This window comes from Dermacentor variabilis, unplaced genomic scaffold (assembly GCF_050947875.1).
Source record: "Dermacentor variabilis isolate Ectoservices unplaced genomic scaffold, ASM5094787v1 scaffold_12, whole genome shotgun sequence".
Lineage (NCBI taxonomy): Eukaryota > Metazoa > Arthropoda > Arachnida > Ixodida > Ixodidae > Dermacentor > Dermacentor variabilis.
The window spans coordinates 39,478,152-39,492,887 of record NW_027460280.1 but is presented as its reverse complement, the minus strand read 5'-3'; the positions used below and the strand labels follow the sequence as shown (position 1 = coordinate 39,492,887).

The following is a 14,736-nucleotide window of genomic DNA, read 5'->3' as shown; positions in this document are numbered from 1 at the left end:
CGCCTCTCCTCCTTCCCGATTCTCCTCGCGCTGCGCGCAGCACACTTTTCCTCTTTGGCTGCCGCGCAGCATTCAATGTAGGCGCGTGATTTTGGGGCCAGTTGCGAGCCCCACTGATGTAGAAAATTTTGAAATATGGTGATAATAGCGTCGGGAATGCTGAAGGTAACGTTTATGAGGAGGCTGGTTTCTTCTTAAAAGCCGTATGAATGGGACATACTGATGTAAAAGGTGCTTCGAGGCGAGACATTTGTTTCTGGCACGTGATAATACGATGCTGTAGGTTATCTGATCTAGTGTTGCTTGTGTCACATCCCTCTGTGTTTGAATTATTTTCTTGCCTGTGCGCGCATGTGCACCGCAGACGTTATGTTCAGCGTGCCTTCTTATAATGAATTAGACGCGAGTGCAACGTCCTTCCATGTGTTTGTCTTCTCACATGAAAGTAGCTCCCGCGCTGTGGTCTCTAAACTGGATAGGACGGTTGCGCAATTTCAGTGCGAGCAAGCGTGCGCGATCCTGTGAACACCCTTTGCACCATTGCCTGTATCCGTGAGAAAAACAATTACCTCATCCACTCATGCGTACGTGGCAGCCTAATCCAAGGCAAATTCAACACTGAAAAAATAAACGCAATGTGGTCTAGCTGGCGTTCATCACTCGCAATACCACGGGTATACTTGCTATCAATTTTTTTTCAAGACCTGCATTCATTGTGTCTAAGTGCCTGACGCACAGATCGAAGTAAGATGGAAGGAAGCTCTTCTACAAGCCGCTGTTTCGATTTTCAGCACAACAGGCAACGGATCATAACAATCGCGAAAAGTGCGATCGAGAGGCTCTGTCTTCGCGCATAATTGTTCACAGCGGAAAGCAGAAGATATAGTGCGGCATGTCTGACTGAATAAGAGTTGACGACATGCGACGCGATGCAGTCCCATCAAAATATTCACCCGCCGTGGTTGCTCAGTGGCTATGGTGTTGGGCTGCTGAGCACGAGGTCGCGGGATTGAATCCCGGCCATGGCGGCCGCATTTCGATGGGGGCGAAATGCGAAAACACCCGTGTGCTTAGATTTAGGCGCACGTTAAAGAACCCCAGGTGGTCAAAATTTCCGGAGTCCTCCACTACGGCGTGCCTCATAATCAGAAAGTGGTTTTGGCACGTAAAACCCCAAATATTATTATCAAAATATTCAGTACACTGAGGACTACGACATTTTTATGCAGTTTACAAATTGTCGCAGAAAAACGCTGATGAGCAGGCCGGAAGAATGAAAAAAATTCAGCTTTAGGGGATGCTTTGATACGAGCAACAAGAAAGGTGCCTTATCTCGCAAACAACACTGTTCTTCGTCGGAACAAAGTTCTTTTGGCCAATGTTCTGCAGCCACTGCTTATTCCGCAAGCAGTCACGCTTGCCTTGTGGTATCATAAAAACTGCATAACCAGTTTCAGGCTTCTTGCTGCAGTTATATGCGCAACATCACGGCATAGCGCTAGCACATCGGTGCATCCAGCCGAGCTAAGGAGAAAAATGGCTGCAATGAAAAAGAAAAACGCAAGACCCACTCGTTTCCAAGGGCAACAATAGCGAGGGCAATCGTCGTGCAGAAATACGGGCGCAAAACCGTTTCCCATCGAGAAGATGCAAAAGGGGCGAGGAGGAGGCGTGGAGGTCGCGCGGCGGCGGCAGATTTCAGAAAGTGACGGTATATCGATAAATTACGATAAATATTCGAGGGATTTTAGTTGCGTCCTCTCTCGATGGCCGTCTGCTCGGCGTCGCGTAACTGAACGGACATTAACTGAACGGACAGTTACGAAAATTGAACCTCTCCAAGAAACATTAGCTATTAGTTAAAATTTTTATTAATATATGAAAACGACTTATTTCGAAATATATCCAGCAAACTTCAAGTACGTGAAAGCAAAATTCTAGGTTCCTGGGCGGTTTGGTTACTTTACTGGGTCACGAATTAAATTTAACCAAATGCACACGTGAACCTAGAGTTTTATTAGCACATACTTTAAGTTTGCCGGATATGTTCCGAAATAAGTATTTTCCAAATATCAATCAAATCCTAATTGATAACGATGTATTTTTGGGGAGATTCGATTTTCTGAACTCTGACGCCCATTCAGTTACCCCTACGCTGAGCGCACGACCCCCGAGATTGGGCGCCAGGCATCTGGCACAGAGCATGTACCGCATTTCTGTGGACGGTCGCCGTTGTAGTGTACTATAAACTGTAGATAGTTGAAAGCGCTTAAGTGGCCGAGCACGAAAGAGATGGCGTTGCCGGTTTCGACCCCACACGACGCCATACGACGCCTTCTGAGTGGAGCCGAATGCCTGAATCATCGCAAAAGGGGAACAGAATTGTGCGAACTCTTTGACTGAATATGGGAACACATTGCACACATGTGGCGTGGTACAACTGAAAACGCATCCTCCGAAATTATGCGGTATCAACGAACACTGCAGTGCCAGCAAGGGTGGACGCGACTTCCCGTGTTCTGCAAGCAGTGCCTTTACGCGAATTACGGGTTGTGTCACAGATGAACGAGTATTTTTACGGATTAGGCTATCTCAGCTGTGGAAAAAGAAATGAAGATTTCCTTACTTAAATGAAAATAAAAGAGAGAGATTTAGTCGCCCTATAATGGTGACGGCTACTCCTTTTCGCATAGCAGAAACAACAATATAAAAGAATGGTAGTAAGAAAAATGAAAAGAAGCAACGTCATAAGGCGACAAATACAGATGTTTAGCTCCGACCTGAACGCTATATGGAAAATTCCAAGCGTAAGTGAGCTATGAGCAATTAAGTGGGCTCTTGTACGCTTTTGATGCCGCCCCACTGTCATGCTTCTTTTAACGAGCATCCGCTAATGGGCCTTTCATTAGCAGGAGGAGACGACTATTCAGGGCTCGTACGTACGCGCAGTCGCAGTGGACTGCGCACGCAGTTATGATAATAGACCGGGAACGTCTCATGTGTAAGCATGCGTTCCTATGTTGCGGCGAGTACAGTAATTAAAGAGGTGTTTCACTGCAAACTTTGTTGTGAGCACGTAACGCATATCGAAATATGCTTAACCGATTCCACTTTCGTTGAAGCGCAACAAACCAAGGCACTTCGGGTCTAATTATACTTCTATCCTTTGTCTGAACGAACAATTAATTCAGTGGCCGATAAGCTAATATAATTATAGCGTAGTCAAATTGGCAGACCTTCGCGTATATAGCTCTGATTGTTCTCGATGCTATGAATCTCTGGGTACTATAACGGTCTCTTGCATTCTCAGAAGAACTGATGGTTGCAAGAGGCAGTGAAAACTACGAAGACACATCTTTAATGGCATTGAAATCAATATTACCGACAAATCGCTCTCACATAACCATCATCATGATACATTAACATTACCGAGGTGGTAAGAGCTATCGAGAAAAAATAAAAGTAAGCGTAATTGGATATCGCTTCATCAGAAGATGCACACGCACCGAATTGGAGTATTCGCTCACCGCCATCAGGCTAAAATAAGCCGGTACGTAAATTATAAGAAGCAGTAACGTCCCGTTTGCTCTTTCGACTGAAATCAGTTGAATCAGCGGCGAATAATAATTCACCCTGAAAGCGAAAACAGCGCGTTTCTGCGTTTACCACATAATCCAAATAGTCCTAGAGACCAAGTAGACTCTTACAAACGGCATTTCCTGAAAATAATTATTTGCGCGGTTCATATTTCACTAAAATAGCGCAAGTGCAAGTTGTACGAGGCGTTTACGTGTTCAAATAAAAAGCCGTAATTTTGCCGCAGGTAAAGCGTCGCATTTGCATTTAGCGCAGGCATGGTAGACTTTTGTATAGAGCAAGGCAAACGTCTACGATTATATCTACAATAGCTGCAGGTTAGAAACAACAACGGACACTAAAATAAACGCAGCTAAACTGACGCAAGGGCGCGTGGGATCTTAGATAAATGTGCTTTGATTAGCAAAATGAACTGCGCAATGCCGTTGGCGGTCTCACGTTTAACATACCGCTCCTCATGTGCGAGCCGTTTGAAAGGTGTGGGGCATTCAGTAAGGGGGGGGGGGGGCGTTTCTTTTGTTGTGGCAGTTGGGTGTAACCTGCGAATTAATCGTGGCATGAGCCGACATCTAGCCGAGACGCAAACTATTCTCAACAATAAAGAACAGCTCTTGATCAAACCGTCGTTATACAAAACGAGCGGAGGTAAAGAACAGACCTCTGGTCCATTGCGCCAAAATTGCTTTCCATCGTCTACCGCTAAAAATATACGTGGCAGTCGTTTACGAGCTGCCCATACCAGTGCTTGAAAAGTCGTTCTTGTCTCGGATGGGTGCAACTGCAGCAGCGGCGACGGCAGAAAAGGATCGAACCTCTCGTTTCTAATGGACCCAAGCGTGCAGTACAGATACGGGCACAAAGCATTTGTTTTTTAACTTCCTTCGCAGCGCTCAAATAGCCCGTGCTGCTGCATCCGGCTTCCCAGGAGTTTCTTATCGAAGTTGGACGTTTGCACAGACACACACGCACACACAGGCATGCACACACGCACATAAAAAAAAAAGAAAGCCTCTTGCTTTTAACTCTCCTCTCCCTCGTACGCTCTGTATGTGAGCGACATTTTATCCTTGCCGCAGGTGAGGGGGCAAAGCCTGCAGTCAGCCTGATCGCGCTGCGAGCCTTTCTCAGGCAGCGATGAAAAGCAGGGCGCCGAGAAGCGAAAACCAAGCGAGAACGTTATACGCGTAGCTACTATAGCCCCGTCGGGCAGCGAACCCTTAACGACGTTGTGCAGTTTTGTGCTGTGTCTGTCGCAGTGACAGTGGCCGGGATTTGTGTTTCGGGCATTTGGCCTGTTTCGATGCGTGTCTCTTTCTTCTGGCTTGATGGAGGAGAGATGCAAGTAATTATGCACAGAGAAAATTGCCGCAGAGGGAGTCAATGTACCCGCTTATGCTGAAGCTCGCCGAACAGAACAAAAGGAAGAGAAGTGGAGCAAAAAAGTACCAACAAGGCATCATGCACACCGCTTCAGTAAAGTAGGACAAAAGCAGGACTAGCATCACGTATCAGGGTTGCAACGTTCCTACTCTACTGAGAAACGTACAGGAGCAAAGGTAAACGCACTCTCAGCGTACTTTGAACGCCGCTTGAGGTGGGTGGAAACTTAGCGCCAATTCACGAAATAACAGCAGCGTCAATTCGCCGATATGCTTCTATTTTTCTCAGTGGGCATATTTGACTGTACACTTCTAGAACAAGATTTCGAAGATGTCGAAGCACTTTAGCGACTTTAGTGTTCTCGTTATACCTGCACCATGTTTTCTGCTTTATAGGCAATAAAGTTCCAAACAAATACATCAAGTACATCTGCCTGAGAAAATTGCTGAAGCGGAGAAACTTGCGCTGCAAGAGAAGAAAAAAACAACATGGGCTCTAACACTCATGCCGTTCGAAGCTTCTTCTTCTACAAATAGGAAATTAGGAGCACTTCTCGCTCTTAGTCTACGAGAATGTTCGCCCATCTGAGTTAATGTTCATTATACGAAATAGGGTCGAAGTGAAACTCTGTCATCACAGGTGGCTCAACCATCGCGTAGCATGTTCTAGGTTTCTTCAGATTCTATTTCTTTTCTTGTTTTTGGAAGAACGGCAGCCGAACTTGAGTCACTTTACCTATAGTCATTAAATTTATCTAATTGCGGTAAAGCTAAATCGTGTCGCCTTATAGAATGATAAAACGGCGGTGTTTATGAAACCTTCCAATCTCGTAACATGAAACCAGACAAGCAGTGATGCAAAAAGTGCAGCACCAGCGAAGCCCGAAAGTGTTGAGAGGAAATCGTTTTATGTTTTGACTTAAGTGCCTTAAGAGATATAAAACACGGTCTTGAGTGCTCTGCCGCTGTAAAAGTCCGGTCACGCAGGGAGCATACTAGACTGTTCGCATTCGTCAGTCTTAGAACCAACCCACCAATTTTCTTTTGCGCAAGTGTTGGGTCTACCCCGAGGAAGAGGAGGAGGATGAAAAGGAAGGAAGGAAAGCTGGGGAGGTCGACCAGACGCACGTCCGGTTTGCTACCCTACACAGGGGAAGTGGTTTAAGGGGAAAAAGAAAGGAGAGGGAGGGAAGAAGGTACTATCGGTGTGAAGGCGTGCGGATGTCCATAACTTCACGCCTATAATCTGTCACTGAGGCCAGTCGCTTTCATGAAATGTAGCAGTGCCCGCGTTGCTTTGTAAGCCTGCGACGCGGGGGGCCATCTACCTGATTGGTCTACCTGATGGGCTTAAAATATGCAGGATGCAATATCTCAGTTCAGTAGGTATGGTTGTCGATGTCTTGTAGCTTTTCAAGTTCTGTCCCGCAAGGCGAAGACGTATTAAACTGCTCAAGGCTAGGCGCAACTCACAACAAGGAAATAGAGAATTCGTGATGGCCTTTCTGCTCCCACCTGATATGCTCCGTGAGTAGATTCCCACGATATCATCCGAGAGACGACGGAGTTCCTTGCGCGTTAGCTCAGGCTTCGCATTAGTTCAAAGCTAGCGTTTCGAAAGCCACTCATGGGTGGAACATTCTGGCAAGGTTATTGATGTCTCTCAATGAACCTTGTCACGGTAAGAAACATAGAAAAGCTCAACGCCTTAACTTTGTTGAAGGCCTTCTTCAAAATGAAATCCATTAACTTCGTCAGCAAAGTGCTTCTGTGTGGGTTGCGTACAGTTTAAGCATTAAGTCTGGGATGGAGAAATTGTGACTTCACTGTGTGACGCAGGATTGTGCGGTGACACTGCGTAACACTAGGAACGCCTTTGCGGGCTACGTGACAGTACCCCCAGAAACAGTTCGTGTGCACGTGCATGTGTGTGGTTTGATTTTACTTTATTTTTTTTATTTTTTTATCCTTCTCTCTCTCACCTATCGCATCCCTTTGCCCCTCCCCCAGTACAGGGTAGCCAACCGGAGATAATCTCTGGTTAACCTCCCTGTCTTTCCTTTGCCTTTCTCTCTCTCTCTGGGACGGAGAAGTTGTCTACAGCGGACCCGTAGCTCCTATTCTTCCCCTGGGTATGTCACCAGAAATGTCGCTATGGAGGATTGATTGAGAGCCCTCCTGTAAGTATTGCAGCATCCAAAGTGAACTTTCACGCCCGAAGGTAATGCTGTGAAAAGTCTACTGTATTAATATAGTATAGTAAAGAGACTATTGTTGGTCAATTCTTGAGGAGTGCCATTTGTTCGTATGGCATTACCTTCCGATTTTTTTTTTCACTACTTAACGCACAGAAATGGAGCAAGTCAAGTACGATGGAGCTTACAGTTACCCCGGCCACTAAATTGCCCTAGACAAAATAGCTTCTCCAAACAATGTTTATGGGAACTAGGCAAAACGCGACAGAGGACACGAAAGAGCAAACGGCACTTGTTGACTCTTTTATTACACTCGTAACTAATTTATTTCGTAATCAATGTAAACAGCTTGGAATATTCACAATTTTTAATATTGTGAATCCATGGTCAGGTCTTTTTCTTTTTTGGCGAAGTGAGGCCACTCATCCTGTCAACGCTAAGGCTTGTGGCTGTGGCGTTATATAGAGGGCGAATTCACGCGGCCTCGTTCCAAGCGCATGACAGCTGTACATGGCGCACTACGTAGCGCGCCAGCTTAGTTCACGGAATATACGCTGACTAACCAAGCATCGAGATTTATTGACTTCTTATCGCCAGACAAAGCTCCCCATTTGAGTAAAAGCTGATCTAAGGGTGGTGGGCAAAAAGAATAAACCAACAGAAAATACCTCGGAGGGTCTAGACGATATTTCGGTAAGGATCTATGGATATTTTTGTCTCGCAGAAACGTCAGCTGTCCTTTTACAGGTATTTTGGCTCCGTTCGACCTTTCTGCCGCAGTGCATTCTCCAGGTCCTGACCTGCCCACCTTTACACGCGTGGTGTTAGGTAATCCGGAACATATTTGCCCGACTTTTTGAAGCGAGAGCTTCATGCCTGCATTTCTAGATGCGCTCACGTGTCTTTCTGGCTTACCTTCCAGACTCATATGCCCTTGGCGTAACCTGAGAACTGAAACGCCTTTAGCCGGTTGAAATCCAGATAACAAATTACATCTGCCCAGCGCTGCCTAAGCAGTGCATCGTTTAGAACGCACGCACTGAAGTGATTTTAGCTGCCCTGCATGCCGAGGCGACTACGCTATCCGACACCGAGTCTCCGCCCAGTCTTCCCTTGCAGACTTAATTGGTCCCTCTGCTGTGGGGTCGTGCTTATAAGTCGTTATGGTACTGGATCTAATGAAGGGGATTTCAGCTGCAATCACGTCAGCGGTCGCGTTTAGACGCGCACGAAGCGCTGGCACCCATAAAATTCGCATCACCCTGTGTTGAAAATCGTGCGCACCGGCGTTTTTAAAGCGATTATGCAAGGCTTACCTTTCACATAAATAATTCTGACAAAGTTCGCGGTGTATGAAGCGTTCGTGGCGCGGACACCGCTTTTTCTTCCACTTTATGTTTCATTTCCATTATCTAGAATGGCAAAAAGAAAGCCTAAAATAGCCACCCGTATATTCGAGGCACTTAGATAACGTCGTTTCTTTGTTATGTACTTTCTTTCGTTAGGCTTCTTTCGTTGCTCTTGTAGCTGTACTTTTTTTAGCTGTTTTTAGCATCTGCTTTTCCAAGTTGTCCGATTTCCAACTCTTTTAAACAGTCGCCCGCTTGCGGTGCTGGATCGGTGCTAAGTTCCTGTGCTTACTATGTCAGTGCGAACTCCGATGGTGCAGGCGTGTAGAAACAAAAGCTTGCGCAACCATCAGTGTGTAGATTTGGTCCGCATACCGACCACGCCTGCAGCGCAATACTCCGGCGCGTAAATAAGACAGCCACGCCCGTTCCAGACGTGCAGGACAGGCGCCTCTTTGACGACGGCAGCAACGATCCTGCTGCGTCCTGCGTGGCGTCCCCAGATCGCAGAGACACGGAGCTTCCATTATTTATACAGCCGGCCGGGCGAGGCTCGGGGCGGCAAACAAACACCGTAGACTCGTTCGCGGACGTTGTTTTCGGAACCGGTGGCATGACACGCTCTTGAGGACGGAGCAACGCCATCGTCTCGTTCAGAGCGCAGATCCTGGCGTTCAGAGCCAGGGTTTGCGCACGGGCCGAGGACGCCCCCGAGCTCAAGGTGCGAATCGGGAGGCACTTTTGCCGCAGCCTGCAGAAGCTCTTATTGACGCCTGCAGTGGCTAAGTGCGCGTGCACACGCACACAAAGTGCATGCGGCTTTTTTGGAACAGGGTATTCTGGACACACTGACGAGCTCAGTTGCTGATTTCTATGTGGGAAGTGGTTTTAAAGAAATCTTTTTTTCTCTCTCTCTGTCTCTTTCTTTCTTGTTTACTTTTTTTTAGCCGGTGAATTTTTCATAGGCACTGTTTGCCTGAGAGAGAAGAAGTAGCAAGCATCACCCACGTGCCAATTTCTGCGCAGGCTTCTATACTCCGTTCCGTACATAGCAGTCAACGCTGTGGAAGTTACGCAAGAAGTTCGGTCAACGAAAGTTATCACTCCGCGCATTCCGTCCGTGCTTCGCTGCGCGCCAACAGCGTTCACTCGCGCGAGCATGCACGTGAGGGTCCTCGCGACGTGTCGCAAATAAAAAAAACCCGAAAAGACAACAAAAATAAAACGATCTAGAACGGCGCATTAGCCGCCGCATGCCAGAGTGTGTTTGTTTCTAGAGATTAGAACTTGTTTCCTTGAATACTGAGCCTATATATAAAAAAAAAAGTCGCGTCCAATTGCAGTCAAGAAACATTGAACTATATCCAAGTACAAACGAAGCCACTGCAAGAAGTCTCTCTAGCCTCCACAGCATTGACTGCTATTTAAGGAACGGAATATAATAATATTAATTTAAAAAACATTCATCCTATTTGTCGAGGTTGCGCGGAATATTAAAATCAAAATTGTGTTAACAACTCTCTCTAATGAGGACCATATTGACATTCTGTAGTGCCAAAGCTCCACGCGGAAGTATAATTATTTGCAAACACGATATGACTGTCGGTTGTGGATATCGATGTCATTCTCATCTTTGGAACGGCGACCAAAATTTCAGCCGAAGTCGTTTTTTCGCCCTTGACCGTTATCTCCCATGTATTCTCAACACTGCAGTGTTGCCATTGTTGATTCATATATTCACCTAGCTGCCAGGACGTTAACCTCTTCTAACACGTGCCTGTGCTTTTGCAAAGGGAAGTAGCTCGTCCGGAGACTCGCCATGATGAGCTCCTATAGGTTCCTCAGCAGATTATCGGTTTTGCTATCAAATGCCCTCGGTTTCAGCCCCGACTCGGTAAGTGCTGCAGAATATATTTTTTTTTCACTTTAGTATATTTTGTTGCCTGACGATCAAGCTTTTCCGGATATGATCTGAGTGGTAGGCTACACACGAAACTGAATATTAAATCAGTAAATACCTGCAGGATCTTCGCTAAAAATCTTAGTCATTCCGATGAGTATTGACGCTGAAATTTGCCACTTTACCCTAGCCATTTAAGCCTCGTTCACTGCAGTGCAGATGTGAACGTCTGGTCTAGCGATAGCGACTTCGCCATTCACGGTCTAACCACCGATGTGCCTATATCGATGCTCCGCTGTAAACACTGCATCTTCTGGCTGGTCCAAGCAGTGGCTCGTTTCTGCGTCCATCACGTAAGCTCGCCAGAAGTGTGCCTACGCCCTCCTAAAAGCGGCGCCCCTTTAAGACTGCACTGCCCAGGTCAACGCTCCCACTCTGGCAGAAAGGTGTTACACCCATCTTACAAACGCGGTACTACGATGTCTCCCTTTCCAATGGATCGTTGGAACGCATTCACTGCGGCCACGCAGCAACTTCATTGCATTGTTTATGTCACAGCGCAGATTGAGCGCCGTGCTGTTCTACTGAAATATACTATACAATCTCGAGAGACGGCCTGCCTGCAAAGGGTAACCCACCTCCTTTCCGACATAATTTTTTGTTTCGTTTTGCAGGAATATCGAAAGGTGAGCCAGCTGTCTGCAGTTTAGATCGTGCACCTCAGCAAACAATGAACGAACGGCGATTCCTATTGTTCGAAAGAAAAATTGTAAGCCATAGAGGTTTTTACAGCCGACCATGAACGCTACAGATAATTGAGTGACAACTGAGGCTTGCATTTCCACTCATGCCCACCGAAATACTTTGCTCCAGAGTTTCTTATGTATAATATCCTCTCCCGGCCACCTATTACAGTCAGCCAATTCAGGAAGTCTAACTTATTACCCTGCTCTGCCTTCAAAGTTATAGTCGATAAGTGGAGCCCCATCTTTCAAATACGGCATACAGCCTTTTGCGGCAAAGACACGAGGTTACCATGGCATACACCAACACTCTCTTTATCCTCCTTGAGAGCTTCGCTCGGACCTTTATCCGTCTTGAAAGCACGTAAATTAGCAATCACCAAAGCATGGGATGTGTGCGTACGCGTTGACGTGCTCGCCGCAGAGTGCAGCGTTCCACATTAATAATCAATGTCAGCGTACGAGTGCAAAAGTGAAGGAAGCCATAGGCGCGCTGCCAGTGAATAAAAGAGAGCGTGCCCCACTGGCAGCCACGAACGCCCGCGGGAAATTGATGAATAGTTCCCTTATGTAGAAATACAAATGACCAAACCTTATTCTGCGAACGGGGGAAAAAAAGGGAGCAGAAAGTTGCAACTGTCGGCCCTCTTGTGCTGTAGTTTTCGTGCGTTTCAGAGAGCTCGCGCCATCTTTCTATATATTCTAATTTTTTTTTCCTGTGTTTGGCGAAAGCCCCGGCGAAAGCGATGGCTAAACATACACCCCGCGGCGCTTGTCAGGAGCTCGTGTTCACATTGTCGCATGAATAGCAGAGTGAACATAGTTGGCTGTCGCCTCTGTTGTCCGTTAAGTGATAATAGCATCCCGTGAGACGCGCCCTCGGGCTGATAGCACAGAAGCGAGTGAGGGGCTTATACGCATATATACGCTACGCCATAGTTGCATGCAGGCAGAGTTCAGTCGCGAATTGACGATTCGGAGCGCTCTCGATGGCGTTCGGCACAAAACCGATAAACCAGCGCCGCAAGTTCGAAGGGGCTAAATAAAGAAAAGGGACAAGATAATGGACACGGGGAAGCCGCGGCCATGAGCAGCATGGCACCCTGAGATGAGTCGGAATGACCGACGAACTCGGCGTAGTGCGCCCACGGTCTGATGGTGACGGAAGTGCGAATGGAAAGCAGCCGGCGTAAACATCAAAGAGAGGGCACGACCGCCGGAACCATTATTTCTGCATGTGACACAATAAGAGCTTTTGCTCTGCGTTCGTATGAGCCCGGCAGCCAATCGCGTTCTTTGTTGTTGTTGCTATAGTAGACGAGGAAAGAAATGAGTCTTCTGGCCGGCCGACACCAAACAAATGAGCTTCTAAAAAAAAAAAAAACACTAACCATTCGTTCATTGGGTCCTTACTCAAGTTTGCAGGAATATAGAGTGCTGTGGAGCATTTAGCTCAGCCGCCGTTCTTACAGAACAACGGCTAAGCTCAGGCGGCCCGTGCGGCTAAGTGTGAGGTCGTGGGTTGAATTCCTGGCCGTGTCGGCCGCGTTCCGATAAGATTTTCGTTCGTAAGGGCTATTTACCATTGGCCGGCCTCCTTCGTGAATGTTATGCTTAGCATCATGGTAGGGGAAATGAGCCCTTACGATAATTCTATAGCGTAAGAACGTTTCGTGAATACCGACCCGGCTCTCCAGAAGCAATGGCAGGAGTTCAAAAAACAAGCGCATGGGCTCGTGGAGCACAACGCACGTGATCAATGCGCCATTCGTTTTGCGCACTGACCGCATGCAGCATTCGTGGTCTGCGTGAGAATCACTTATATCAGAAAGAAAATTGTTGAGATACCTTTGACTCAATGCGTTACAGGAAAATTGTCTGAAGGCCACGGTGACCGTGTTACGGCTTTGTGAATGTGCTGTGGAATGATAATCATTAATCACGTTAAAGAGTGGTTGAAGGCTTCCGCTGCCGTTACGACTAACAAAATCGACGCTTTCTTTACTCACTTGCTGGCCCTCAGCACACTTTATGCATGCAAAATTTGCATTACATGAGGCTTCTTCGCGTACAATGTCGTCTACATAAGAGACCTTGTATTTGAGGGCACCAGATTCAGATTCAGTTACTTTACTAACTTCATCAGTAACCACGCTTCATTAAACAGAACGGAGAATCATGCTAGCGTCCCGATATTCGGCTTTTCCTGTCGCGCTCTCAGTTTTCTAGATATAGTTTATCACTGCGCGAAAAGACAATATGACCACAGGTTTCATAGGACACTGAAAAGCGATGGTGATAAGCAGTAGACAGAACAAAACCAAAAAAAGCCCACACTTGTGCCTATGCCTTGGGCTAAAAATGCGTTTTTCTGCCTTACTGAGACTTCGTTATGTCACACGACAGCAGCCACTATATTGGTCGCTCACGTTCGAGTTGTAATCCTACAGCTTCTAAATTTAGCTAAGCGTTAAATAGTCACTATGTTCAATATTTGGGGGAGCCGTAGCTTTGTAAGGTGACTTTGTGGATGTGTTTCGACTCTACTCGTATAACGCTGTCCTCAGAAATAACACTTGACAAAGAAAAAGGAATCTCTGGTGACGTGTACAAACTTCACGTTGCTTTGCTTCGTATCAACACCGCCTTGATATCCTCTTATCAAGCTGGTGTTGATTACTCACGCATACGTTTTCATCACACACAGCGGCGCACTTAAATGAAGTGCAGATAACAAAAGACCGGCCGAAATAACGAAGGATAAATTATGTGCCAGGCAGCGTACCTCTTTAGGTGAGTCTTCGAGGTGGCGATTGGCGGCAGCGGAAGCTCAGTGAACCTGCGGGTGGACGGCGCGTACTCAGTAGCGGTTGGCGCTTGACGACTTGTAGAGGCGTGCCGGAATAGAGCGACTGTTTGGACGCTCAGCAAGATCGATGTCCAGATCACTAGGGAAAGACAAGAAGACGACGCAGAGTTTGGTTCTCTGTAAGGTTTAATAGAACACAGTAGGCGGTAAAGAGGGTAAAAAAAATGAAGTTGGTCTTAGTTTCATTGGCACTGGAAATGGCCGCAACAAATACGTGGCGATTTCTCCAGAATGTTAACTCGTTACATGAGCGAAAGGGTGCTGTTAGTTACAGTGAATATTTACAGCTGTTAATCAGCTTGCTACCACACGAGGGACAGTCATTTCCAATAAAAAAAAAACGGTGCAAGAACAGAGAACTATAGCATTTCCCATATATAGTCTATAAAAGAGAGATCTAAGGAAGAGGCCTTCTAGCATAAAGTTCGAACTGATTTGCCGTATAAAATGTATAAACACATAAAACTGCTACGCCGCTGAACTGATGGAATAAAAATATTCGCACGTGTGCTTGTTCATCTTTCTCTGGTTTTCACCAGCTAACAAATGTTAAACGTTATCGCTCGGCACAGGACGCGCCTGCATGTATCGGATGGTTCTCGAACGTTCTATCCGTCGTCTGTTGTCACCGAACCTTGTGTAATCTGAGTGTGTGCGCGACGGACATTGTTTAGTGCTTTCTGGAAGGCACGCGAACACGAGCG

General features: G+C 46.6%; 1 protein-coding gene across 1 annotated transcript in view; it reads right to left on the bottom strand.

The window, feature by feature from the left end:
* Positions 1-14,736, bottom strand: part of LOC142566359 (neuropeptide F receptor-like) — a 338,465-nt gene that overhangs the window by 165,484 nt on the left and 158,245 nt on the right. The window contains exon 3 of the mRNA XM_075677302.1: positions 13,949-14,111. The gene's annotated coding sequence lies outside the window, so the exon portion shown is untranslated. The remainder of the gene's footprint in view (positions 1-13,948; positions 14,112-14,736) is intronic.